The 26,656-nt window shown below is 38.5% G+C and overlaps 1 protein-coding gene across 4 annotated transcripts in view; it reads left to right on the top strand.

Annotated features, from left to right (window-relative positions):
- Positions 1-26,656, top strand: part of LOC115220746 (zinc finger protein GLI4-like) — a 467,588-nt gene that overhangs the window by 95,504 nt on the left and 345,428 nt on the right. The window contains exon 1 of one of the 4 annotated variants that reach the window (XM_036510540.1): positions 2,058-2,372. The exons of the other annotated variants lie outside the window; for them this stretch is intronic. The gene's annotated coding sequence lies outside the window, so the exon portion shown is untranslated. Of the gene's footprint in view, positions 1-2,057; positions 2,373-26,656 lie in introns of those variants that run through there. 4 annotated transcript variants of the gene reach the window in all.

Below are 26,656 nucleotides of genomic sequence, written 5' to 3'. Positions count from 1 at the left end.
GCCCGTCGTATATATATGTAAATATATATGTGTGTGTATATGTTTGTGTGTCTGTGTTTGTCCCCCCCAACATCACTTGATAACCGATGCTGGTGTGTTTACGTCCCCGTAACTTAGCGGTTCAGCAAAAGAGACCGATAGAATAAGTACTAGACTTACAAAGAATAAGTCCTGGGGTCGATTTGCTTGACTAAAGGTGATGCTCCAGCATGGCCACAGTGAAATGACTGAAACAAGTAAAAGAGTAAGGCTTTGATCGGCCCAAGGCTATAGTAGAAGACTCTTGCCCAAGGTGTCACGCAGTAGGACTGAACCCAGAACCATGTGGCTGGGAGGCAAGCTACTTACCACACAGCCACTCCTGCGCCTGTGTGTATATTCTTTTACTTGCTTCGGTAATTGAATCGTGGCCATAGAAAGACACTCCAGCACTAATTTTAAATCTGCTACCCTTCTTCCATCACCCTCCTTTTGCTGAACTCCTAAGTTACAGGGTCATAAACAAATCAGTACCTATTTCTTTACTACCCACAAGGGGCTAAACACTGAAAGGACAAACAAGGACAGACAAACGGATTAAGTCGATTACATCGACCCCAGTGCGTAACTGGTACTTATTTAATCGACCCCGAAAGGATGAAAGGCAAAGTCGACCTCGACGGAATTTGAACTCAGAACGCAGCGGCAGACAAAATACCGGTAAGCATTTCGCCCGGCGTGCTAACAACCCTGCCACCTTGCCCCCTTTAGTCTCAATCAATACCTGTTGGCAAATGGTTGAGAGACAAACCCAAGCACATGCAGACACACATATACACACATAAGTTTATCTCGGGCAAGAGAAAAAGCACTCAATACATGTGTATGGTACATGGTATAGAATATAATTATATTTATTCAGCTGATAAAATGAGTGTGTTGATATTTGTTTGTGCACTTAATATGAGTGTGTGCATGTGTATGTGAGAGGGAGCATGTATGTGGATACTCACATGCTGATATGTATGTGTATGATGTATGATATTTTATAATGTGCGTGCATGTATCCGTATGTGTGTGTGTATATATACAGGCCCTCGTTCCAGAGGAGCAGATCAAGACACTTGGAATGACACAATGAGACTAAACTGAAGAACATGAAGTAGTTTACTAAGTCTCAACCAGGGGCCAGGTAAATCGGGGACCCACTTCTGTAGTTGGTTGGTGATGAGGTGGTGGAGGTGGCGGTAGTAGTTACTGTAATGAGAGGGTGGTGGAAGGGGGATAGGAGGTGTCACTGATAGGAGGAATGGGAGTAAGACCGCAGGGTGGGGTGGGGGAGATTTGCCGGGGAGTGTAGGGCATGAGAAGTGCTAAAAGGGTGTGGATGTTGGATGTTGGGTGAGGGATAGAAGCCGATGTATAAAGGGAGGTGTTGAAATAGAGAAAGCGAGATGGGCAGAGAGACAGGCAGAAGCGAGTGATAGAAAGACAGAGTGACAGGTAGGAAGAGAGAGGTGGATAGAGAAAGAGACAGGACACAGAGATTGATAGAGACAAAGCAGAGAGAGAAGTGGTTATAAAAAAGAGAGAGAGAGAAAGAGAGAAGAACATTGAGAATGTATAGTAGCTGCAAAAAAAGGAGAAAGGAAGAGATGGAGGGAGAGAGGCAGATGTAGAGAGAGACAGATAGAGAAAGACAGAAAGAAGGAAAGAAATAGTGAGAAAGCCGGTATGAGTGACTGAGAGGGGAACCAGAGAAAGATAGAATAAGGAAGACTGGGATTTAGAGAAGGATAACTGCAAAGTAAGTGCATGTATGAGAGTGTGGTGTGTGTGTGTTTGGAGAGAGAGAGAGAGAGAGAGAGATGAATAGAATAAGAGGAGGGGGTAAATTTAGAGATGGATGGAGAACAAGGGAATGGAAAAGGACCATTATATATAAATGTGTGTGCATGCATAAGTATATATATATGTGTATACACACACACACACACACACACACACACACACACACACACGAAGAGAAAGATAGTGGGGGATGGGATAGGAGAAGACCTGGATAGTGTGGGAATGGGAGTGAAGTGGATAGACAGACAGGCAGACAGACAAAGAGGGGGGAGTATACAGGAGGGAGTTTCTTAGCAGGTAAGGAAAGAAAAAAAAAAAAAGCAAGCAAGGAAAAAGAAAGAAAAAAAGAAAAAGGCATGTGTTGCTCTTTAGTAGTGTGGGCGAAGCCATCCGAGCAGAGGCAGAGAGCCTAGGTCTGTTTAAGTGTAGGGATTTTCATATGACACAACAACAACAACATGAACACTATGAGTGTCGTGTGAAATATTACCACCAACGGGAACTGTTTTACCCCCTTAATTAATATTTGGAATGGATTTTAAGTAAGTAATTCATATTTAATGATTATGATCCTGTCCCACAATTTTTTTTCACTCACTCCCTCTCTCTCTCTTTCACTCTTTCTTTTTTTCTTGACTAATTACACTGGGAAGTTACTTTCGGTATTCCGCCTGGTATTTACTTTTTTTCAGAACATCATTAAAAAAAAAAAAAATTCCTACCGGAATTTGTTGCCCCTCTTCATGGAGTTCAAATCTCATGGAGGACAACTTTGCTTTTATCCTTTCACTGTCAATAAAACAAACTTCTGGTCAAATACTAAGGTTGTTGGCATCTCCTAACTCCTCCCTTAAAAGTACTAGTCTTCTGCCTAAATCAAAAACCATTATTATTATTATTATTATTATTATTATTATTATTGTTGTTGTTGTTAAGGTGTGGAGCTGGCAGGTGAAAGGCGTAGCAGCATTGAAGCTGTCTTTGCTTCATGAGTTCAAATTCCACAGCAGTTGATTTTGCCTTTCATCCTTTTGGGGTCGATAATATAAAGTACCAGTGAAACACAGGGGTCAATGTAATTGACTGGTTCCCTCCCCCAAAATTTCAGGCTTTGTGCCTTTAGTAGAAAGGATTATTATCATTATGTCCCACAGGGGTTGACTTCGCCCTTCATCCTTTCAGGGTTGATAAAATATGTACAAGTTGAGCACTGGGGTTGATATAATTGATTTACCCTCCCCCCCAAATTGCTGGCCTTGTGCCAAAATTTAAAACCACCTTCATCATCATCATCATCATCTTCATTATAATGTTTTATCATTATTGTTAGGGTGTTTGACAAAATAACTTGTGGAATTTATTTTTTATATTCTGAGTTCAAATGCCTATTGCAGGCCAACTTTCCTTATAAAATATGTACCCTGCCCTTCCCCGTCAAATACCATCATTGATTTAATTGACTAAACTTACTCCTTAAATTTTGGGCCTTGTGGCTGGCTATGTTAGAAGTCATTACTATAATTATTATTATAATGCGTTGTCAAAACTGTTGTTCTGATTTGTTATTTTCTGAGTTCAAATCACACCAAAATCACAGTTGATTAATTAAACAACAATTAATTTGCTTTTTTTCTCACCCCATCCACTAAATTTCTGTCCTCACACCCATGGATAAAATCAACATCATCATCATCATCATCATACAGCATACCATCACTTCTGCCCCCCCCCCCACGCCAACCACAATTTGTTATTTATCGACAGTCTTCCTGTCTGTATGTCTCCCTTTTATTGTAAACAAGTGTTTGGTGTTTTTTTTGCAAACACCTTCAAGTTTACAAATACTAGGATGAAGAGACATTCCATTACTTACTGTATTATTTATACCCCATAACTGTAGATGATTTGAGCAAGAAAATTTCCCTTTCCAAACAGCCTGGAGTATATAAGAGAGGCTCCATCTACATATTATGAATGAAAACATCTATTTCTTCCTATTTTATTATAACTCACTCTAACTTCAACTTTTTTTTGTTTTGCCAGTGTTTTAACTCTTTTACACTCTACAGCTGATGGCAGGCAGTAATGTTTACTGGAAACTATTGCTGCTACTATTACTTGTCAATCAGAGTCTCTCTACATAGTCTCATTCTGCTAGAAGTAGCAGCCAAATCTTCATTACTATGCTTTACTATTTTCAAAATTTAAAAAAAAAGTGCGGGAGAAAAATTAGATAATGTAATTCTAGGCACAGACATGGCTGTGTGGTTAAGAAGCTTGCTTTGCAATCATTTGGTTTTAGGTTCAGTCCCATTGCGCAGTACTTTGAGCTAATGTCTTCTGCTTATAGCCCTGGGACAGCCAATGCATTTTAAGTGAATTTGGTAGGTGGGAACTGCGTGGAAGTCCATCGTATATATATATATGTGTGTGTGTGTGTGTATGTGAGTTTTTGTTTATTTTCCCTCCACTACTGCTTGACAACTGTTGTTGGTTTGTTTACATAGCTGTAACTTAGCAGTTTGGCAAAAGGGTCCAGTGGAAAAAGTAGCAGATTTAAAATCAAGTACAAGAGTACTAGAGTTGATTTGCTCAACTAAAACCCTTCAAGGTAGTGCTCCAGTGTGGTCGCAGTCCAATGACTGAAACAAGTAATGGATAAACGATAAATACATTCCAGTACATATAGGATGGCAACTTCTAGAATGTCTCTGACCTCAGACTAAATAACAATTCCAACCTTTGTTATCATTATTATTAGTACCACTGTGTAAGGTGACCAGCTGGCAGAATCATTAGCACATAAGACAAGGTGCTCAGCAGCATTTCATTTGCCTTTATGTTCTGAGTTCAAATTCTACCAAGGTTGACTTTGCCTCTCATCTTTTTGGGCAAGGGGTCAATAAAATAATTACCAGTTGAACCCTGGGGCTGATCTAGCTAGTATCTCTCCCCTGAAATTGCTGGCCTTGTGCCAAAATTTGAAAGCATTATTAATACTGCTGTGTTACCAAAGACTAGGTCTTAGAATTTACATAACCTACAGACGAGACAATTGTTTCTTCTCTTTCTTATTTCAAGAATTAGAGCCATATAGAGTTAACATAGTTTGTGTTGGATTTTATCCTGATAAGATGAGGAGAAAAAAAAGGTTTTTTCTAATGAATGAGGGGGATCAACCATCTCAAGGGAATCTCTGATATTGCGTCACCAGCTAGAAATAGCAAACAAATTTACCTCAAATTACACCCTACCATTTTAAAGAAAAGAGAGGTACACTGAATAATGTAGTTTTAGATGCATTATCCCTGGGATTGAGATGAAATGGTTATGGCTCAGATACAGGCTTTGTGATGATCCCATTTGGACTGTGGGCCTGATCAATCAGAAGCTACATGGGTGTTGAGCAAAATTAAGAAGGAAAATATAAACCCATATCTTTGAGTAAATATATAATTGAAAATTAACAAAATTACTTTATTTTTCTCTAAGTCCAGTACATATTCTAATGGTCTTTTTTACCAAATCTTTAAGTCATGAAGACATAAGCAAACCAATACCAGCTGTCAAGTGGTGGGTGAGGCAAACACAAAGATACTCACATACACACAAATATATGAGGGAGTGCTGAAAAATTGCTGGCTTTGAGGGTGTCACGAAAGGCCTGGTTGGAGGCACAAGGCTAGCAACTTTAGCGGGGTGGGGGTTAATTACATATCAACCCCAGTTTTTTAATTGATAACTAATTTTGTCAATCCTGAAAGGATTAAAGGCAAAGTTGAGCTCAGTGTGATTTGAACTTGGAATTTAAAGAGCCCCCCCCCCCCAAAAAAAAATAGACAAAGTATGTTAAAGGCAAGACAGATAAGAGATAAGAATAGGGATAAGAATTCAACAATTTTCAATTAGACTGTGATAGTGTAAAATATCCTCCTGTGTAGGAGACCATCCCCCTAATCACTGAACCACAGCCATCAACAGCAGCCAAGCTTCAAATCACACTCTAGCATCTTAAAAGGGAAAAAGGCAAAAGGAACATTTGGTGATGCAGTCTGACATACAAACATTATGTTTGGATAAAACATAGGATGGTCAGAACTAGAATAACTTTCCTCAAGAATTTATTTGATTAGAGTTGACTTGAGCAACAACAACAGTGGAGGCGCAATGGCCCAATGGTTAGGGCAGCAAAAACGCAGTCAGAGGATCACGGTTTCACTTCCCAGACCGGGCGTTATGTGTGTTTATTGAGTGAAAACACCTAAAGCTCCACGAGGCTCTGGCAGGGGAGGGGGTGGCGACCCCTGTTGTACTCTTTCGCTCCGACTTTCTCTCACTCTTTCTTCCTGTTTCTTGTTCCCGACTTCCTACGCAACCGCTGAGCCTGGATGCGCATTCATCCATCCGTCGATGCTCTCGGTGTCGGGGGTTGACGTGCTTTCTCTTCTGTGGGTCTTATGAATAGCAAAGGACCACGTTTCGCATTTCTCCCAAGAGGACAAAGACCGCTTCGCTCAACAAACAAACAAACAAGCAACAACAACAACAAAAGCAACTGGAACAAATATATTATTTTTTTATCTTTTACTAGTTTCAGTCCCTGGACTGTGGCCATGCTGGGACACTGTCTTGTAAGATTTAGTCAAACAATTCGACCCCAGAACTTTATTTTTTTCTAAGTCCCGTACATATTCTAATGGTCTCTTTTGCCAAATCTTTAAGTCATGAGGTCATAAGCAAACCAATACTAGCTGTCAAGTGGTAGGTGAGGCAAACACAAAGATACTCACATACACACACATATATGAGGGAGTGCTGAAAAATTCTTGTCTTTGAGGGTGTCACGAAAGGCCTGGCTGGAGGCCCAAAGTTCTGAGTTCTTTTACAAGGCTTAGAAAAACTGAAGGACCACTGCAATAAGTGTGTGAATCTGAAAGAAGAATATGCTGATTAAAATCATAATTAACTGATCCTCCTGTATTTTCTTTTACCCAAAACCAGGAACATTGCAGTACCTCCTCTTAAACACAACAGGCTTTCATACAGTTTCTGTCTACCAAATTTACTCAAAATTTACCCAGCTGAGGGCAATTGCAGAAGACACTTGTTTAGTTTGCTATACAGTAAGACTAAAAATCCAAAATCCTGTAGTTGCAAAGCAAGCTTTTTCACTACATAGCCATGCCTGCTCCTATACTTACATGTGTGCCCTGAATGCTGAGCAGTAAAGATAAATACTACAATGAGATGAATCTCTAATATGTATGAACATTTTCCAGAACTGGTGGCTCCCAGACTAAGCTTTGTATCAAATCAGATGATGAGTAAATCCTTCACCTTTAAGTAAATATGATATCATCATCATCATCATCATTTTAGCGTCCACTTTTCCATGCTTGCATGGGTTGGACAGCATTTATTGTGGCAGATTTTCTGTGGTCAGATGCCTTTTCTGTTGCTGAACAATATAATATTTTCCCCTGACCAGACATGTTTTTGCAGAATATTGGAAATTATTGCATTTATTTACAGCAATACAGGCACAGGCATGGCTGTGTGGTAAAGAGCTTGCTTCCCAACCACATGGTTCCGGGTTCAGCCTCACTGCATGGCAAGTATATTCTACATGGCAAGTATAGCCGAAATCTTGAGTGGATTTGGTAGACAGAAACTGAAAGAAGCCCATCGTATGTGTGTATCTTTGCCCCCCACCCCCATCACAGCTTGATGACTGGTGTTGGTGTGTTTATGTACCTGTAACTTAGCAGTTTGGCAAAAGGGACCAATAGAATAAGTACTAGGCTTAAGAAATAAGTCCTGGAGTCAATTTGTTTGACTAAAAACTCCTTGAGACAGTGCTCCAGCATGACCACAGTGAAATGAGTGAAACAAGTAAAATAAAAGAATAAAAGAATGTCGGGACAAAGATGCACACACGCACACATATGGCAAGCTTTTTATGGTGACCATCTACAAAAGCAACACACAAGGTTTTGGTCATCTCAGGGTTATAGTAGAAGTCACCTTTCATAAGGTCCCATGGATTAACAATGTGTGAAATGGTTAGTCATAGACATGATAGGGAGCAGACATGGTATGTGAGAAAGATATAAACATAAGTGGACATAATAGACATGACCAGGTAACTATGAGGAGCAGAAGCCATTATGGTAGTGTAGATGAGATAGAATAAGGAAACAAAACACCTGTGATGTAGAGGTTGAATGAAGAATTATGGTGAGTAATTCCGACCTATCAGTCAATTGGATGCATATTAAATTGTTTGTGTGTGTAACAGTAGTAAGGTTCCAGGTAAGTTACCCAGGTACAGATAATTAGAATCGGAAAATTAGGATCCAATATAATTAGATCAGACACGAATACATTGAATTCAGAGATGAGATTTAGTATAGTTTCAAACACTGATGTAGTGAGATTGTTGTTATGACTTAAGTATTAGATCAGATTTATGAATGAAGGCTGTCCAGTCATGACCAGCATACCGTTTTTTAAACATGAAGTCAATCAGCAGAGTTTAGAATATAAGATAAAATTAGCTTGCAGCATTTGATCTGGCTCTCGGCACTCTGAATTCAAATTTTGCTGAAGTCAACTTCATTTTCCTTTTTTTTTTTTTTTTGTGGGAGATGGTCAATAAAATAACATCTCAGCCCAGGGCAAGTGGATGGGTGAAATTTTTAGTGTTGAACAGGATGAATGCCTTGCGGTATTTGGTATTTGTTCAAGGTATTTGTGGTATTTGTTCAAGGTGGTGAGCTGGCAGAAACGTTAGTGCGCCGGACAAAATGCTTAGCGGTATTTCGTCTGTCGTTACGTTCTGAGTTCAAATTCCGTCGGGGTCGACTTTGTTTTTCATCCTCTCGGGGTCGATAAATTAAAGTACCAGTTACGCACTGGGGTCGATGTAATCGACTTAATACCTATGTCTGTCTTTGTTTGTCCCCTCTGTGTTTAGCCCCTTGTGGGTAATAAAGAAATAGGTATTTGTTCAAGTTCTTTGTGTCCTTGGTTCTTGGGTGGCAGACTTAAGCCATCATTCAGTGTAACACTACCATCAGGTCCTTGAGTGTCTTTATCAAAGTTCTCTCTGTTGTAAGCATTTGGGTTGCCAGTTTGAGGATAACTTCTTCCCTTGCCTTCCTGTAACTGGTACTAAACAACTAAATACCATAAGGTAGTTTGTCCAGTTTTACACAGATTCTGTCATTCAAATACTGTTTAGTTGTATTGAATATATTTAACAATTATGGAATCATCAATTAATGTAGGTCCAGGTATACTTTTCCTGCAATTGTTATGGTTTTAGGGCTTGTCAGCAATGAAGAACATGTGACACCTCCTTACTTCTTTCTAGTTAACTTTCGAGTTAACTCTGCCACCTGCATTGAGGTCCTGGAAATAATTATTAAGCCCTAGATAGACAGTGTGTGCAATGAAGGCCATATGTGTTTCAGTAAGACTCTGCACTAAAGTTATTATCTGTTATTATATAAAAGGATTTAGCAAATCTTATCAGGTGGTGCTATTAAGTTAGACATGGCCTGGGCCAATCTTTGGTTGAAACATATCTAAGCTATATATATATATATATATATATTATATATATATATATATATACACACACATACATATATATATATACATATACATACATTCATATATATATATATATACACACACATACATATAAATATATACATATACATACATACATACTTTCATATATATATATATAATATATATATTATATATATATATATATATATATATATTTACACTGAACCGCAAAAGAAACGTGAGACATGTGTGACTGTGAAATATGTTTTAGTTTCATTATGTCTGAGATAAATTTGATAAAATCAATTTCTTGAATGCACTTTAACCACAGTCTATGGGTTGTTGTCATGTGTTCTGGTAGTAAGTGGATCTAGCACATCGGGGTTGTAGAGTGTGACATGTTCAATAATGTGTTCAATTGGGTTCAAATCCACGCTGAGAGCTGGCCATGGCGTGGTTCTAATGTTGTGCTGATGCAAGAAGCCCATGGTAACCCTGGCTGTGTTCCTGCTGGAACACGTGGCTATGGTGACGTGTGAAGAAGGGCACGATGTGAGCCCTTAGGATCTGGTCAACATAGCACTGCACTGTGATGCAATTCTCTCTGCCTGCACCAACATTTTGGAACACTGGGGGTCCAATTCTCTGATTCTGGCCTATAGCATCCCAAACCATGATGTTTTGGCCATCCCATGCGTCTCTCTCTCTATGACACATGCGTCTCTGCAGCATTCACCCCTCCTACTCCACACCCTCACTCTACCATCTGAGGTTGAAATGCAGTTCTGGCTCTCGTCAGAGAAGACTATCAACCTCCATTGTTGATGCTGCCAATGTCGGTGCTGTGTAGCCCATTAAAGTCATGCCTGATGGTGGAGGGCAGTGAGTACAGGCCCTCAAGCAGGACAATGGCAATGTAGGTTGTTGGTGGCCAGTTGATGTCATACTGCGTCATTGCTGATGGGTCGCTGTTTAGTGCTAATGGTCTTGTGAGCTGTCACACTGGTCTGAAGTGATCACAGAGGTGTTGCAAGTGGATGAAGCAGTCCTGCCTGGGTGTGGTCACCCAGGGTGTGCCCTCTGCAGGCACTGTCAGCAGTGCTGTTGGTGTTGTTGTATCAGTGTTGCAGGCAATAGATGGTGCTGGTATGAGCATTTTAAGCTTTTGCCACAACCAGGGCACACTGCCCTGCTTGCTCTTGGCCAATAGTTTGTTCTCTCTGCACTGTTGGCAATCAGGTCATACTAGATGCATCCAAATTACGAATGCCAGAAAAATGGTTCAAGTTGATCTTTATACCCATGACCTCCACGAGGTGCAAGTGCAGTTTGGTTTCCATGACAATTGTTTGCAACTACCACCCAAGGCATTCAATCAACACAGCTGTGTTTTGGTGTCTCGTTGCAGCAAAAGTTGAAAGGTTACTTGCAGTTTGGGTCTCAGCCGTAAACCAGCATCTCTTGGAATATTTACACTTACATCCCCAAAATAAATTTTCAGAATTTACCATATAAAAATGGCATTTGAAAAATTCGCATTTCTTTTGCAGTTCAGTATGTAACAGTTTTTTTTTTAGTTCTTATCTACCAAACCTTTGCATAAAACTTTGGTCAGTCCTGAGGTATAGAACAAGACACATGCCATAGGGTGCTACATAATGGGGTTGAACCCTAAACCATGTGGTTGGGAAGCAAGCTTCTTAACAACACAGACATGCCTGCATCTTCACAGTCATGCCTTGTACCTCACAGCCATGAAGCACCTATAAAGTAAATGTGTTGTAATTACTGTTGTTACTAAGCCCTGGGTTCAGACCTGATCATTTTGTTGTATTTTTTCTGTTTCAAATACGCATTTAGAACTACATTATTTAGTATATCATCCCCTTTTTCTCTCATTTATTAAAGACAGAAAGGTATACAAGGGAGATGCGATCGTTGTTATTTCTAATGGATCGAAGAGCCACAGAAAGGCTTTCTCACTGGTCCAGACTAATTTTACCAGTGTGTGTGTGTGTGTGTGTGTTGATTTGATAGATTTAATTTTAGGACAATTTCCTTAAAATTCCCATTAAGATGGTACTAGACAGGATGTAGTGGTGAGGGGCCAGACAGACTGCTGGTCCAGATGTTTACATTATTATATACAACTGTTGCTCCAGTTACAACACCCATCCCTTATGCACTGATAAAATGAATAACTGACTTGGTGAGACTTTTATCTTCATCTTTTTCTGCTTTTCAAAAAAGGTTTAATCTCTGTTCATCCCTAGCTGCTACTGCTGCTATGCACACACACACACACACACACACACACACACACACAGTGTTTATGTAGATGTTCTCATTAAACTTGTATTTCATGCTGGGTACTTCCCAGCACCAAATAGAACAAAGAAGCACAGAGAGATGAAGAAGACAGTATCTGCAGTGATAACACAAAAACCAAACTGTGAGATTACTGCAGAGTTCAGTCCTGCATGGATGACTTAGGCACTGAGTGTAAAAAAAAAAAAAATTAAAAAAAAATTAAAATCAAAATCAATCAACATCAATGGAAATTGTAGCTGTGATACCAGTGCGAGTGGCACGTAAGAGAACCATCCGAACGTGGCCGTTGCCAGCACCGCCCCGACTGGCCTTCGTGCCGGTGGCACATAAAAAGCACCATCGAATCGTGGCCGTTGCCAGCCTGGCCTGGCTTCCGTGCTGGTGGCACGTAAAAAGCACCATCCGATCGTGGCCATTTGCCAGCCTCGTCTGGCATCTGTGCCAGTGGCACGTAAAAAGCACCCACTACACTCTCGGAGTGGTTGGCGTTAGGAAGGGCATCCAGCCGTAGAAACATTGCCAGATCAGACTGGGCCTGGTGCAGCCTTCTGGCTTCCCAGACCCCAGTTGAACCATCCAACCCATGCTAGCATGGAAAGCGGATGCTAAACGATGATGATGATGTTTTAATTTCATTTGTACTTGTTAGAGTCATTGGACTGCAGCCATGCTGAGGACACTGCCTTGAAGGGATTAACTGAACAAATCGACCCCCAGTACTTATTTTTCTTTTAAGGTCTAGTGCTCATTCTATTGTTCACTTTTGTTGAACTGCTAGGTTATAAGGATGTAAACATTACATATAAATATATTATGAAGTCACTCTTGAGTACTATGGTTAACTTGTAACCCCATACAACCTGTTGGACTGATGAACCACTGTGGGTAGTCTAACAGCCTAGCTATCAGACTATTCATATATGTTGGACCATCATATGTCAAGAAAAATGATGGGAGGATTCACGATATATTATTTATATATGTGTGTGTTTAGAACTACATTTTACACACACACACAAGAATTTTTTGCGTAATGAGATAAAAAAACCAAGGCTGTGTAGATATTAGAACCTTTATAGATAGGTCTTACAGCTGTTTCCGGGATATTTATTAATTACATCCCTTCATCGGAGACGGTGTGAGAAAATGGTTAAGTCATAGTTAGTTTAGATGTGATACAAAATAGAGAGTGAGATGGAGGAAAGAAAATAGATGCAAGATATGTAAGGATATCAGAAAGCAAAAGAATAGTTTTGCATTCCATAACAAAATCGTTGTACTATACATTGACAATTTTTGATAAATTGGTATCTGGAGCAGCTGGAGATTTGATAGTTTGACCAAAAGAACTGGCTATTGCAAGCAAAATGAATATTGTAAAAAACGCATTTGGCCAAATTTGGATATACAACAGTTTAACATTATAGCAACAAGATATATATATATATATATATATATATATATATATATATATATCTGTAAAATAATATGTGACAATTATTCGGTAGCCAAGATAAAACTCTGAGTTCGGATGCCGAGATGGAAATCCACAACACCATCTCTTTGGTCATCTGGCCATCTGAAAAATGCCTTTTTTTAGATAGCGTTTTTCAGATGTCCAGATAACCGAAGAGATGGTGGTGTGGATTTCCACCTCGGCATCCGAAACTCAGAGTTTTATCTTGGCTTCCGAATAATTGTCACATTATTTTACAGACAAATTTCCTCTTTTTACATAATATTGAGGTCTCTTTCTTTCTTTTGTTATCTTGTTATCTTACCGTTTTTACCAATATATATATATATATATATATATATAATATATATATATATATATATATATATATATATATATATATAATTAGTTTCTATATGGTATAATTTAATTATATCATTGTTATTTCATTGTTGAATTGATAAAAGGTGGTTCTCTAATTTATATATATATACTAAATACTATTTACTGATACATACATGATGATATATAGGACATGGTATGATGCATATTGGCTGCTATTCCTAGCAAATTAAGTGATTGGATAGAAAAGTGGAGAATGATGATCCATGGACAAAATTTCACCATTATATAAAATCCTATAAATTACATGTCAATGAACAACAATTGACCTTATTTATTTTCAATACGTTTTGGCAGATTTCAACAAGAATATGTCATCACTGTTGCTCATTATCAGAAAACATACTCTCCCTTAAAGCAAAACTAGATTCACTTCTATAAGGGAACTTTGAAATAACTCAGTGTTTCCACCTCATTGTGCCTCATCTCAGTGAAAGTGAACCCAAGTTAATGAATCTCACACATTCAAAACCCAAACAGACTCCATGAGTTGTAAAATTTGACAATCGTTATTTTTCTCAGCATAAATACTTTTATTTGTAGTTTAATTTATGTCATACATTGTGGAAAATGGAATAATGGTTACAAAATTCCAGTAGACCAATCACTGGCTGACTGGATTTTTGGTGGTGAGAGCAACAAGGGAATGTTTATCATAAGACAGAAAAAATATTTCAAGGGTAGTTGTTCATAAAACACTGGCTTTTCTCAGATGTTTATATTTGGTGTTTATATTGGAGAGAGAGAGAGATATAGACAGACAAAGGTAGAAACAGACAGATATATATATATATAAAACTATGAAAATGACAGCATAAAAACAAAATACAATAAAAGTTTATGTTATTAGATTCACACTCAGAGAATTGGAAAAGGATGTCTTAACATTTTGGTTTTAAATGCTTCATCAGAACAACAGACAGCTATCATCCATCATTTCCACTCTGACAGTTGGAGTTGCCACACCATTGCAGTAGCACATTCTGTTACTGTTGGATAACCACCTTGGATTACAAGGGATGCTGTGTTCCTATATGTCTATATAATATGTATATGCCAGCTTTCTACATTTTCCACTTATAAGGCTTTGGTTAACCTAAAGCAATGGCAAAAGACACTTGTACAAGTTGTCATGCAGTGTGCAGAGGGAACAGACAGATGTGCATCCACAAATTCTTATGAACTTGCAATTTGCTCCTGGCATTAAAAATATTTCCTCACTATGGCATGCAGAATACCTATTTGGCTTGTGATGCTTTGAGGTATTTCTTCCAGCTCTTTGCCTTTTTTGAGTTCAAATCCTGCCATAGCCTACATGGGTGCCTTCAGAAATGTCTATTCTGTTGTAAGGAGTTGGATCATGTTTCTAGTTTGAGAATATCTTTCCTCTCCATCCCACTCCCTTCCACCAATTTCGGAAACCCTGTAATGGGTCATAGGCACTGCCTTCCCCTGGCTAAAAAACATAAGAAGCATGGGTGACAAGATGTGCACAGTAACAGGTGTGTATACAAGAGCACAATGAAAATGATAAAAAGCTATTGATGATGATGATATATTTGGTTAGGGATCATTACCTGCTAAGAGAAGAGGCATTCTTCACATCAAAGCTAACCTTTATATCCACCTCTCAGTATTTGAATGGAAGATATGTAAAGCATACAAAGTTTCTATTCATATACTCCTTTGCATTCAATACTGATTAGTATCAGCTAGCAGGGTCACTCATCCAGCCCTTTCACTCCAACCAGCCCCTGGCCTTCAGACATCTATTGATTAATAGGGTGTTTCAGAGCTATTTATCACTCCACCCTTCATTCCATCTACTTCTCTTTCTCTCTCTCTCCCTCCTGCCTAATCCATATTTTTTTGCTTTTAATCTTTGCTACATCTTCTTGGCAGATACTTTCTCCTTCAAAAGTCTGTGTGTCTGTGGAGAGAGAGAGAGAGGAGAGAGAGAGAGAGAGAGAGGAGGGAGACGGGTAGAGTTAAAAACAAATAAAATGAGGAAGAATATGAGGCAAGGAAACAAACAAAACAAATATAATATGAGGTTAGTCGAGGAATATATACATTTTTGTTTACAAACAAAGAGAAGTACTCAATATCAGGTGTAGAGTTTATATCTATTGGGAATCAGTCAATGACTCTTTATTGCTACTCAGATTCATATATGTTCTAATTTTGCACATCTATAAAGGCTCAGAATGAACAGACAGTGACAACAACAACACTGCTTGTAGTGACTACTCTACAGTGAAAATATAAACAGATACACAGATGCACACAGACACATACATATATAAATACACACACACGCACACACATATATACATACTTGGAAAAGGATGTCTGGCATTCAATTAAATAATAATATAAATAATATATACTCTACTCTATTCTGTTTTCTCCCCCATCCTTCTCTAATTCCCTTTTTCTCCCCTTCACCATTTTTTATCTGTCTCTTTCTCTTTTCTCTTTCTTGTTGTTCACATGTGACCATCGTCCATTTTTCCTTTCCTCACATGACCATCTTTCTTTTCCTCCAGGGCGTCTTCTATCTCTCTCTTCTATCTTTTCTCTTGTCAAAGAAAATATTTCTCCAGTGTTCGCTATTTTCCCCTGTTTCTGGTCTAACAACCCTCCATGTTTGTTTTTGTTCAGTTTCCTTGTATGTCTCCACTGTCCTGTTTTTGTTTCCAACTTTGACCCTCCATAAATCCCAAATTTTATTTTGGTATTTATGGGAGCAACAACTGTCTCCGAAGACTCATAGCCGTTCTTTGTGTTACTTGTCCTGTTTTCCATATTTTTCTCTTATTTAACTCATTTATTTTCATATTTCATGTTGTTTACTGTTGGTGACGTCCTGTATCCATATATGCATATATTTACACACACACACACATATATATATACACACACACACGCACATATATACAATAGGCTTCTTTCAGTTTACATGTACCAAATTCACTCACAATACTTTGGTCAACCTGGAGCTAGTGTAGAAAACACTTGCTCAATGAGATGTGCAAAAGCAAACATCTTATTTACACAGCTACGAATAGGTTTCTTACAAAGCTCTGGCAACCAATTCCATTCTCAAGGTGCTAGTCAACCTGAGTCTTTAACACTTTTGAGACAGACAATATTTTGGTACTTGTAGCCAAACGACTGTATGTTCAAGTCCAGTACCGGTATTTTGTTTTGTCCTTGAGATGGACGCAATTCTGTAATCATTGCCAAACAGATCTATGAACAAAGATATTCCAACTGTAAACATACCACTTTATATATATATATGTATATATATATATAAAGAACTATCTTCATTATTTACATTTGATGGATATTTGTCCTCATCTTTTGGCTGATATACCCTCCAGGTATTTTGGGAAAATTTCGAACCTGGGTTCTCATTCCTAAGGTATTTTTCGATGTTCTTCTTATTATTATTCTGGTCACTGCCTGGAATCAAACTTGGAATCTTGGGGTGAGTAGCCCGCGCTCTTAACCACTACGCCATATGCCCGTGGGCAACTATGGAGTGAATTTTAGGGCTTATAAATCTGATATTTTTCTATCCTTCTTCAATACCAGTTCCCATATGCTGCTCATATCTGCACTCGGTCTGCTTAGGAGGTTGTTTTGTGTCCTAGAATATGTGCTGCTTTTTTTAGTTTTCATATTTTCCATTGGTGTTCTCTGTCTATTATTTCCCAGGTCACAGTAAACTTTTACCAACAGAAGCCTTAAATAATTCGTATCTTTTACTTATTACAGTCATTGGAATGTGACCTTGCTGGGTACTACCTTGAAGGGGTATAGCTGAACAAAATCGAACCCAGTATTTTTGTTTTTTAAATAAAAGTCTGGTACTTATCTTGTTGGTCTCTTTTGCCAAACTGCTAAATTACTAGGCTGTAAACAAACCAACACTAGTTGTCAAGTGGTGCTTGGGGACAAACACAAAGACACATATGCATAATGTATTATAGTATACGAGGTGCAATGGGTAAATTATAGCCATTTTATATTATTAATTTCACACATGTGCATTGCTTGTTTTTAATTTTGTCGACTACACAGTATAGTAGGGTCAGTTGGGCACCATCTGAAAGTAAAACAGCTCCATGACAATTCAGTCTGCCAGAAATTTGGATAGAACATGCTGTACTGGTTGGCATTCATGCTGGAAGTTCCAATACAAACATTTCAGAGTGTTTGGGTGTTAATCTGAGGACATGTTCCACAAGTGATAAAAATCAAGCATCCAGCCAATATCGTGGTTGAAGCCAAAGGTGATTTTATTGAATAAATTTATTCTTTAGTATTTCAAGATATTTTTATGTAATTTTGGTAAATATATCTGTTAAAATGAGATGTCAGGGTTATTTTCATTTTTGCATAATTTAGACTACAGTTTATTCACCGCACCCTGTATATACAACAACTTTCAGTTTTCATGCACCAAATCCACTCACAGGACTTTGATCGGCTCGTGGCTATAGTAGAAGACATTTGCCCAAAGTGCTATGCAGTAGGACTGAACCCAAAGCCGTGTGGTTGGAAAGCAAACTTCTTACCACACAATCGTGTCTCCCCCTATAATACAGATCATTTAAAAAAAACAAAATCAACCAGTGTTTTCAAACAAATTGCCCTCAGGGCATTTGTGCAATCCCAAGTCACTTGTCTCATTGTAAATTCAATAAACCAATAATTGTGCCATTAGAAACCTGTAACCAACAATGCTATTGTTCGTAAAATGTGATATAAAATAAATAATATTTAACAGAGTGATGAAAATGCCCTGCAGTATTATTATTTAGTTATGTTCTTTTATGTTGCAAAGTTCAGATTTCACTGAATCGACTTAACTGGTAATTTATTAATTCCTCTGTGGCTGATAAAAATAAGTAGCAGTAAAGTACTGGATTTGATTCAATCAACTACACATCCTGCCCGTAAAAATGTGTAGCTTTATTGCCAAAGTTAGAAATTTAATATCGTTAGAAATATGATTGTACTGTTACAAATGTAATTATAAATTCGACTGGATAACATAGAGACATAGTAGATGATTGGTTGTCTGAATCCTCTACAAGTGTTTCATTGGTTCATTTCATGCAAGATAAACAGCTGCAGATAATGTATCTATTACACACAGATGTAGAAAAGAATAAATTTACAAAGCTGTTAGTTTGTCAAAGTGAAAAATGCAAGGTTGTGAACAGTTGTCCTTCAAAAAGGATATAGAGCAGTAGTTCTCAACAGGGATCCATATTAACTTTTGGTGGGCAGTCCACACATGTAAAATAGTAAATTGGGAATCCACCGTAGTATATTAAGGGTCCATGCAAAAATGCTACTTTGGATATATTTATTGCAAGAAACAGCAAGAATTCTGTTTTTTCTGGGGTTTTATATAGTTCAACCTACACAAGTGAATGTGTGAATAGGAATTTTGCCTGCCGTTATGTTCTGAGTTCAAATTCCGCCAAGGTTGGCTTTGCCTTTCATCCTTTTGGGGTTGATAAATTAAGTACCAGTTACGCACTGGAGTCAATGTAATCAACTTAATCCCTTTGCCTGTCCTTGTTTGTCCCCTCTATGTTTAGCCCCATGTGGGCAATAAAGAAATCAGAAAATAGAAATTTTGTAAGGAGCATCTATAAAACTAGTCTTCAAATGTCAAATGTCAATGGGGCTCCACCAGAATAGAAGAGTGATCAAAGCAGTCCACAGATAAAAAATGGTCCAGAACCACTGATTTAGACACTAATCACAAAATTACAGCTGAACACAGACCACTAGCAGTTTTCTTGAATTCCAAACCTTACTTTATTACACAAAAATTAGCCTACTGTAGTCAAGTACTTATATTTGATTTGGACTCAGAACTAAAAAAAAAAAGCCACCACAAAGCATTTTGTTGAATGTTCTGATGAACCTGCAGGTTCACCAACTACTTCTAACATAAGCATAGGGCCTTAAATTTAGAAGGGTTATTTGATTAAATTGACTCAGTTCTTGACTGGTACTTTATTTTTATCAACCCCCAAAAGGATGAAAGGCAAAGCTAAGAAAAAAATTAAAGAATGGTGAAATGAAATCCACTGCCCCGACCACTACCACTACCTTTACCACTTTACACAACTATGTAAATAAAAAACAAACAAAACGTGTCAGGAAGCTGGTAGGTGATGTTAAAAAGTCTGACTGAATATTTACTAGTTAGCCGATCTGTAACTGGTGAAATGGTGGTGGAGGTGAGGAGGAGGGTGGGGGTTAAGAGCCATACTGTAGACGTGTGTATATGCATGAATACTCATTACACATGTACAGACGGTAACACATTCCTTATGCAATGATCATCAGAGATTATTTGTATCTGATATAGGAAAGAAAAGAAAAAAAAGCCCACAAGAATATTTCTTTTCACTAGAGACACCAGAGACAATTCGGGGGGAGGCACAGAGGAAGTTGATGGTTAAGGGGTAAGACATGGTGTGTATTTAAATTGAGTTGGTATATTACTAGTACTTGTTGTTATTATCTTATCCTTGGAGGATGGAGAAAGACAATGATGGCTCTAATGGGATTTGAGTTCAGAACAGTGGGATTTTGTCATCTGGCATGCTACCAACACTATTCTTCTCTGTTTCTATATATGTAATAACAACAACAACAACAACAATGAAGGAGTGAGACAGCTACAAAGACATACAATGGTGGCGGAGTTATAACAGAAAATAGATTCAGTAAAATAAGGCATGAAATATAAGTAGATATGGCATACTAATAAGGCGGCGAGCTGGCAGAAACATTAGCACGCTGGGCGAAATGCTTAGCAGTATTTTGTCTGCCGTTATGTTCTGAGTTCAAATTCCGCTGAAGTCGACTTTGCCTTTTTATCCTTTCGGGGTCGATAAATTGAGTACCAGTTACGCACTGGGGTCGATGTAATTGACTTAATCCCTTTGTCTGTCCTTGTTTGTCCCCTCTATGTTTAGCCCCTTGTGGGCAATAAAGAAATAAGATATGGCATACTAATAACGATTTCAAATTTTGGCACTAGGCCAGCAGTTTCATGGGGGGGGGGCGTAATAAGGGATGAAAGGCAAAGTAGACTTTAATGGAATTTGAACTCAGAACGTGAAGACAAACAAAATACTGCTAAGCATTTCACCTGGCGTGCTAACGATTCTGCCAGCTTGCCACCTTATATGGTATTCTAATAATAGCTGATGATGTTGTAGTGTTCATGATGCAAGGGAACCTCCATTTAGTGGGGTCTGTGCAATGAATGAACCCCCACAGATCCATACAATCACCTTCAACACGAAAGGCAAAGAGTTTTCTTCAATTGTTTTTCTCTGACCTTCAAGCGTTATACTTAGAACTGTTTCATCTACTGCTGCCACTTTTTGCAACACTCAAACTGGATTTTCAATAAATTTACTTGAGGACAGCACCTCCCTCATCACCCTCACTTTCTTTTCCAGTGGATCCTCAAAAAGTTAATGTGAGCTTGGTCAAAGAGCGAAAGATCAATATTCAGACCTTTCAATCTCAACTGTCTCACAACTTCTTTTTGAATAGCTAACAGACAAGGTAAACAACCTTCCCTGCCTCATTAAAGGTGAATGATTGGGCAGTCATTATGATGGATTTGGCCAATAGCCAAACCCAGAATATCTTTTATCTTTTACCTGTGTCAGTCTATGGCCATACTGGGCACCGCCTTGAACAATTTTTTGTTGAATGGATCAACCTTAATACTTTTATTTTTTCAAGCCAGGTACTTATTATATCAGTCTCTGTTGCAAACTGCTAGGTTACGAGGATGTAAGCACACCAATACTGGTTGACAAGCAGTATTTGGGGACAAACACACACACACACACACACAACAGGCTTCTTTCAAGTTCTATCTGCCAAATCCACTCACAATGTTTTGGTCAGTCCGAGGCTATAGCAGAAGACATTTGTCCAAGGTGCCCTGCAGTGGGACTGAATCTGGAACCATGTGATGAAGAACCAAGCTTCTTACCACACAGCCACGTCTGTATCCTTAGTAATAAATTTAAAATCTATTGCCAAACATCTTGGAATCATGAAGATTGCATATCCATAGGGAGAGGATGGAAGCTGGCATTAGTATTCTGAAGAGATAAGTGGATGTAAACATATCACTTTGACAGAATGTCAGTCGGCCAGAGGTAAATTTTCCCACAATGATTTCAAATATAGGAAATGACGATGATGATAATTTCTGACATAGGCACAAGATCCCAAATTTTTAGGGGCTGGAGGGTGTAGTTGATGATGTCTACACTCAGACATATACTTTACATATATACAGTATATAAAGAAAAAGAAAATACACTAACACACGCTAATCCACACATGCACAAATATATAAACGTTTACACAGACAAATGCTCAACATTTATTTATTTATTGTTCAGTGACATAGATACAATTATAACTCAGACAACATTTGTGAACTTTCTGTTTATCTATTTGTGCGTGTGTGTGTGTGTGTGTGTGTGTGTGCCTGTGCATGCATGCATGTGTGTGTGTGTCTGACTGGCTATCTGTTTATCAAACTTTAAATAAACAGTAACTAAATATGACAAGACATTTAGTCTACTTCTTCACTGATCCAAACCTAAAGATAATAATGATTTTTAACATAAGCAAATGATTTCTAATATAGATACAAGGCCTTAAATTTAAGGAGGTAGAGAAGATAAAGACGAATTTCATTGGCCATATCTCCCAGTACTCTAAACCAATAATTTCATCAGGTTGAGCACTTTTATTTTCAAACTGTACTAGGGGTGAAATTGCATAGTTGTAGAGAAGTGCAGGAGAGGCTGTGTGGTAAGTAGCTTGCTTATGAACCATATGGTTCCAGCTTCTGTCCCACTGCGTGGTACCTTGGGCAAGTGTCTTCTATTATAGCCTTGGGCTGACCAAAGCCTTGTGAGTGGATTTGGTAGACGGAAACTGAAACAAGCCCATCATATCATCATCATCATCATCGTTTAGCATCCGCTTTCCATGCTAGCATGGGTTGGACGGTTCAACTGGGGTCTGGGAAGCCTGAAGGCTGCACCAGGCCCAGTCTGATCTGGCACTGTTTCTATGGCTGGATGCCCTTCCTAACGCCAACCACTCCGTGCATATATATGTATGTGTATGTATATATATATATATGTGTGTGTGTGTGTGTGTGTGTGTGTATATGTGTGTGTGTGTGTGTATATATGTGTGTGTGTATATGTGTGTGTATATATATATATATATGTGTGTGTGTATGTTTGTGTGTCTGTGTTTGTCCCCCCAACATCGCTTGACAACCGATGCTGGTCTGTTTACGTCCCTGTAACTTAACGGTTAGGCAAAAGAGACCGATAGAATAAGTACTAGACTTACAAAGAATAAGTACTGGGGTCGATTTGCTCGACTAAAGGTAGTGTTCCAGCATGGCCACAGTCAAATGACTGAAACAAGTAAAAGAGTAAAAGAGCAGGGACATGTATTTCATAATTTTTTCTAATTTTGGTACAAACTCGGTAATATTTTAAGGTGTTGGTGATAGTTGATTACATCAATACCACCCCCTGTTCAACTGGTACTGATTTTATCAACCCCAAAAGGCTGAAAGACAGAGTTGATCTTTGTGGAATTTGAACTCAGAACAGTAAAAGCTGGAAAAAAATGCTACTAAGCATTTTGTTTACGAGTGCTAATGACTCTTGCTTTTATTTTGTAAATTATTTATAATTATTTAGATAATTTATTTCGAAAGAGTCCAGAAGCTGGCTACCCGCATGGTTCATGGTCTCAAAAATTTGTCCTACGAAGAAAGGCTGAGGACGCTCGACCTTTATTCTCTTGAAAAACGCTGCCGCCGTGGTGATCTCATTCTCGCCCACAACATCATAAGCGGAAAGTGTAACCTCTCGAAAGAGCTGTTCTTCACTCCTGCTCCAGAGCGTCGGCTGCGGAGTCATTCCGAAAAGCTCTACCTGCGACGATTTCATCTCAATCGAAGGAGAGGAGCTTTCTCCGTCCGGGTTGCGGATCCGTGGAACAAGCTGCCAGACGAGATGGTGAAGATGCCAACGACTGCTTTGTTCAAAGCCTCCCTGGACCTCAAGTGGCCTGAACTCTTTACATGAACACCACTCCATGTCCCCCTACATGGCCTTGCTATTTGCTTTTGAGCCAAATTAACTAACTAACTAACTAAAATATATAATTTATCTTATAATAGATATTTTATAATAATGAAGACGGTTTTGCACACTACAGGGCCAAGAGATTATTAGGAGGCAAGGACATGCTCAAGCAAATTGAAGTACTCCTCAAACTGACGATTTTATCATGCTCAAATGACCTCTGCTCTTTTGAACTAAGTTCAATACCACCTCAACCAAGGCCTGCATCCAAGTTTCTCAACCAGGGTCCATATGGTCCTTGGGAGTCCATTTCAGATTTTGTAGTTAAAATTTATACACAATAGGCACAGGAGTGGCTGTGTGGTAAGTAGCTTGCTTACCAACCACATGGTCATGGGTTCAGTCCCACTGCGTGGCATCTTGGGCAAGTGTCTTCTGCTATACCTCGGGTCAACCAAAGCCTTGTGGGTGGATTTGGTAGACAGAAACTGAAAGAAGCCCGTTGTATATGTATATATATATGTGCATGTGTGTATATGCTTGTGTGTCTGTGTTTGTCCCCCCAACATCGCTTGACAACCGATGCTGGTGTGCTTATGTCCCTGTAACTTAATGGTTCAGCAAAAGAGACCGATAGAATAAGTACTAGGCTTACAAAGAAGAAGCTCTGAGGTCGATTTGTTTGACTAAAGGCAGTGCTCCAACATGGCCGCAGTCAAATGACTGAAACAAGTAAAAGAGAGAATAAATTGGTTACACTTCTACAATACACAAAATGTTTTAATAATTTTTTTTTACACAATTCATAATATCTAATTATAAAAATATAATAGGATTTATTTAACCCTTTTGATACCAATTGGCTGAAACCACCTATGGTTCTATAGTACAAAAATGTCTTGTTTTCAAAAGTTCTGAATTAAAATCTTCCACCAAACCTTACTTACAATTTATGTTCCCAATACTAGCTTAACGATAACGAAGTTATTTTACTAAATTCTTTGTTATATTTAAAATTATTTGAAGGAAATACTGAGCATCTCAACAGAAATATGGTAACAAAAGGGTTAATGGCTACAAGGGTTCATCTGAGTAAAATAAGAATCAAAAAGGTCCATGACTAAAAAATGGTTGGGAACCACTAACCTATATAATACATGTCTCTCCTCCTCTTTACAGTGTCTCACTCTTTCCCAGACCTCCCTCTAATCTCCATTCTCAATTCATTCTCTCCAGACAATCTAATCTCAGGAATTCCATTATTGACAACGTTTTTCCTGCAGATGTTGATTCTCAGATATTCAAAGGAACATCAACCATATGAATTTCAATTTTTGGAGGGAACTGCAAATGTCATGATACACTGCTGCTTACCTCTTGGTTTAAACTGTTAACAAAATAAATACAGTGTATTTTAATCTATTCATGGCAATGATAAGTCTTATTCAACAGTCAAGTTAGTTACAAAATCTAAGATAATCTAAGACCCTATTGCTAGATGTTGTTCAGGAAATCTACCAGTGTGTGTGCATGGGGGTGTGTATGAATATGTTTGAAGAAATGGTATGGCATCAGATTATAAACAGCTCAGAAATTAACTAAATGCACCAAATGTTGAAATTTCCTCTTCCTTATGGTAAAATTATTTATTCCAGGATTCACCATTAGCTAATAGCACATCATCACTGATTTCTTCAGATCCTACTATTTACTGGAGTATCAATTCGATGACTGGCATCTGTGCTAGCAGGGTGCAAAGAGCACCATATCAGTGTGATCGTTGGCAGAGCAGCTATTTGAGTATGATCGTTACCAGCATCGCCTTACTGGCACTTATGCCTGTGCTAGTAGGGTGCCAAGAGCACCATCTGAGCATTGCCAGAGCAGCCAACTGGCTTCCGTACCCGTGGCACGTAAAAGGGCACCATTCGAGCGTGATCATTACTTACATTGCTTCACTGGCACGTGTAAAAAGATTCGAGCGAGGTCGTTGCCAGTACCACCTGACTGGCACGTAAAAAGCACCCACTACACTCTCGGAGTGGTTGGCGTTAGGAAGGGCATCCAGCTGTAGAAACTCTGCCAGATCAAGATTGGAGCCTGGTGCAGTCATCTGGTTCGCCAGCCCTCAGTCAAAATTGTCAAACACATGCTAGCATGGAAAGCGGACGTTAAACGATGATGATCATCATCATGATCATCATCATTTCTGTCAGATGTTAGACCAATTCCTGCAAGATTCAATCTAGATCTTTCAATTCTATTTTCTTTTCTTATGTTAAATCTTAATTAGTAACATCCTATAATATTCTTGGAGCCAATTTAATTACTCAAATTGTCTTCCCTTAATAAATTTAATCTCAAGGCAAATGTATGGTCACTCAGTATACCTGAAATAGAAGCCAAATCTCCCTCAAATTACATACCACAGTATCAAAGAAAAAGAAGAAATAAATGCTAAAATGTATAAAAATTGTATCCAAAACAAACAGATGTGATGGTCATGGTTAGAATGCCATTCATCATAGGTCTGCTTGACCTGGCTGAATTAGTGCTAGAAAACAGGAATAAAACCAGAGTGCTTCTAGATAACCTGCCATATAAAAAGGAATGTCAATAAATAGTTGTCCAAAGAACTCTATGGTTGGCAAAGAGATGGGATGGTCATGACTGGAGCTCTTTTGATCATTAATTTGTTAATTCAAGACCGGCCCAAAATTAAACAACGACAATAACTGAGCTAAGCATGGTGTCGCTTTGTGTCAAGAGAAATCAATACAATGGATTATAGTCAAACAAATATTATCAACTTTTTGGAACAGTAAAAACAAAAACATAAATAGGAGTAGGGTGGGGGGTA

This window comes from Octopus sinensis, linkage group LG17 (genome assembly GCF_006345805.1).
Source record: "Octopus sinensis linkage group LG17, ASM634580v1, whole genome shotgun sequence".
NCBI lineage: Eukaryota > Metazoa > Mollusca > Cephalopoda > Octopoda > Octopodidae > Octopus > Octopus sinensis.
This window is presented reverse-complemented; position numbering and strand designations above follow the sequence as displayed.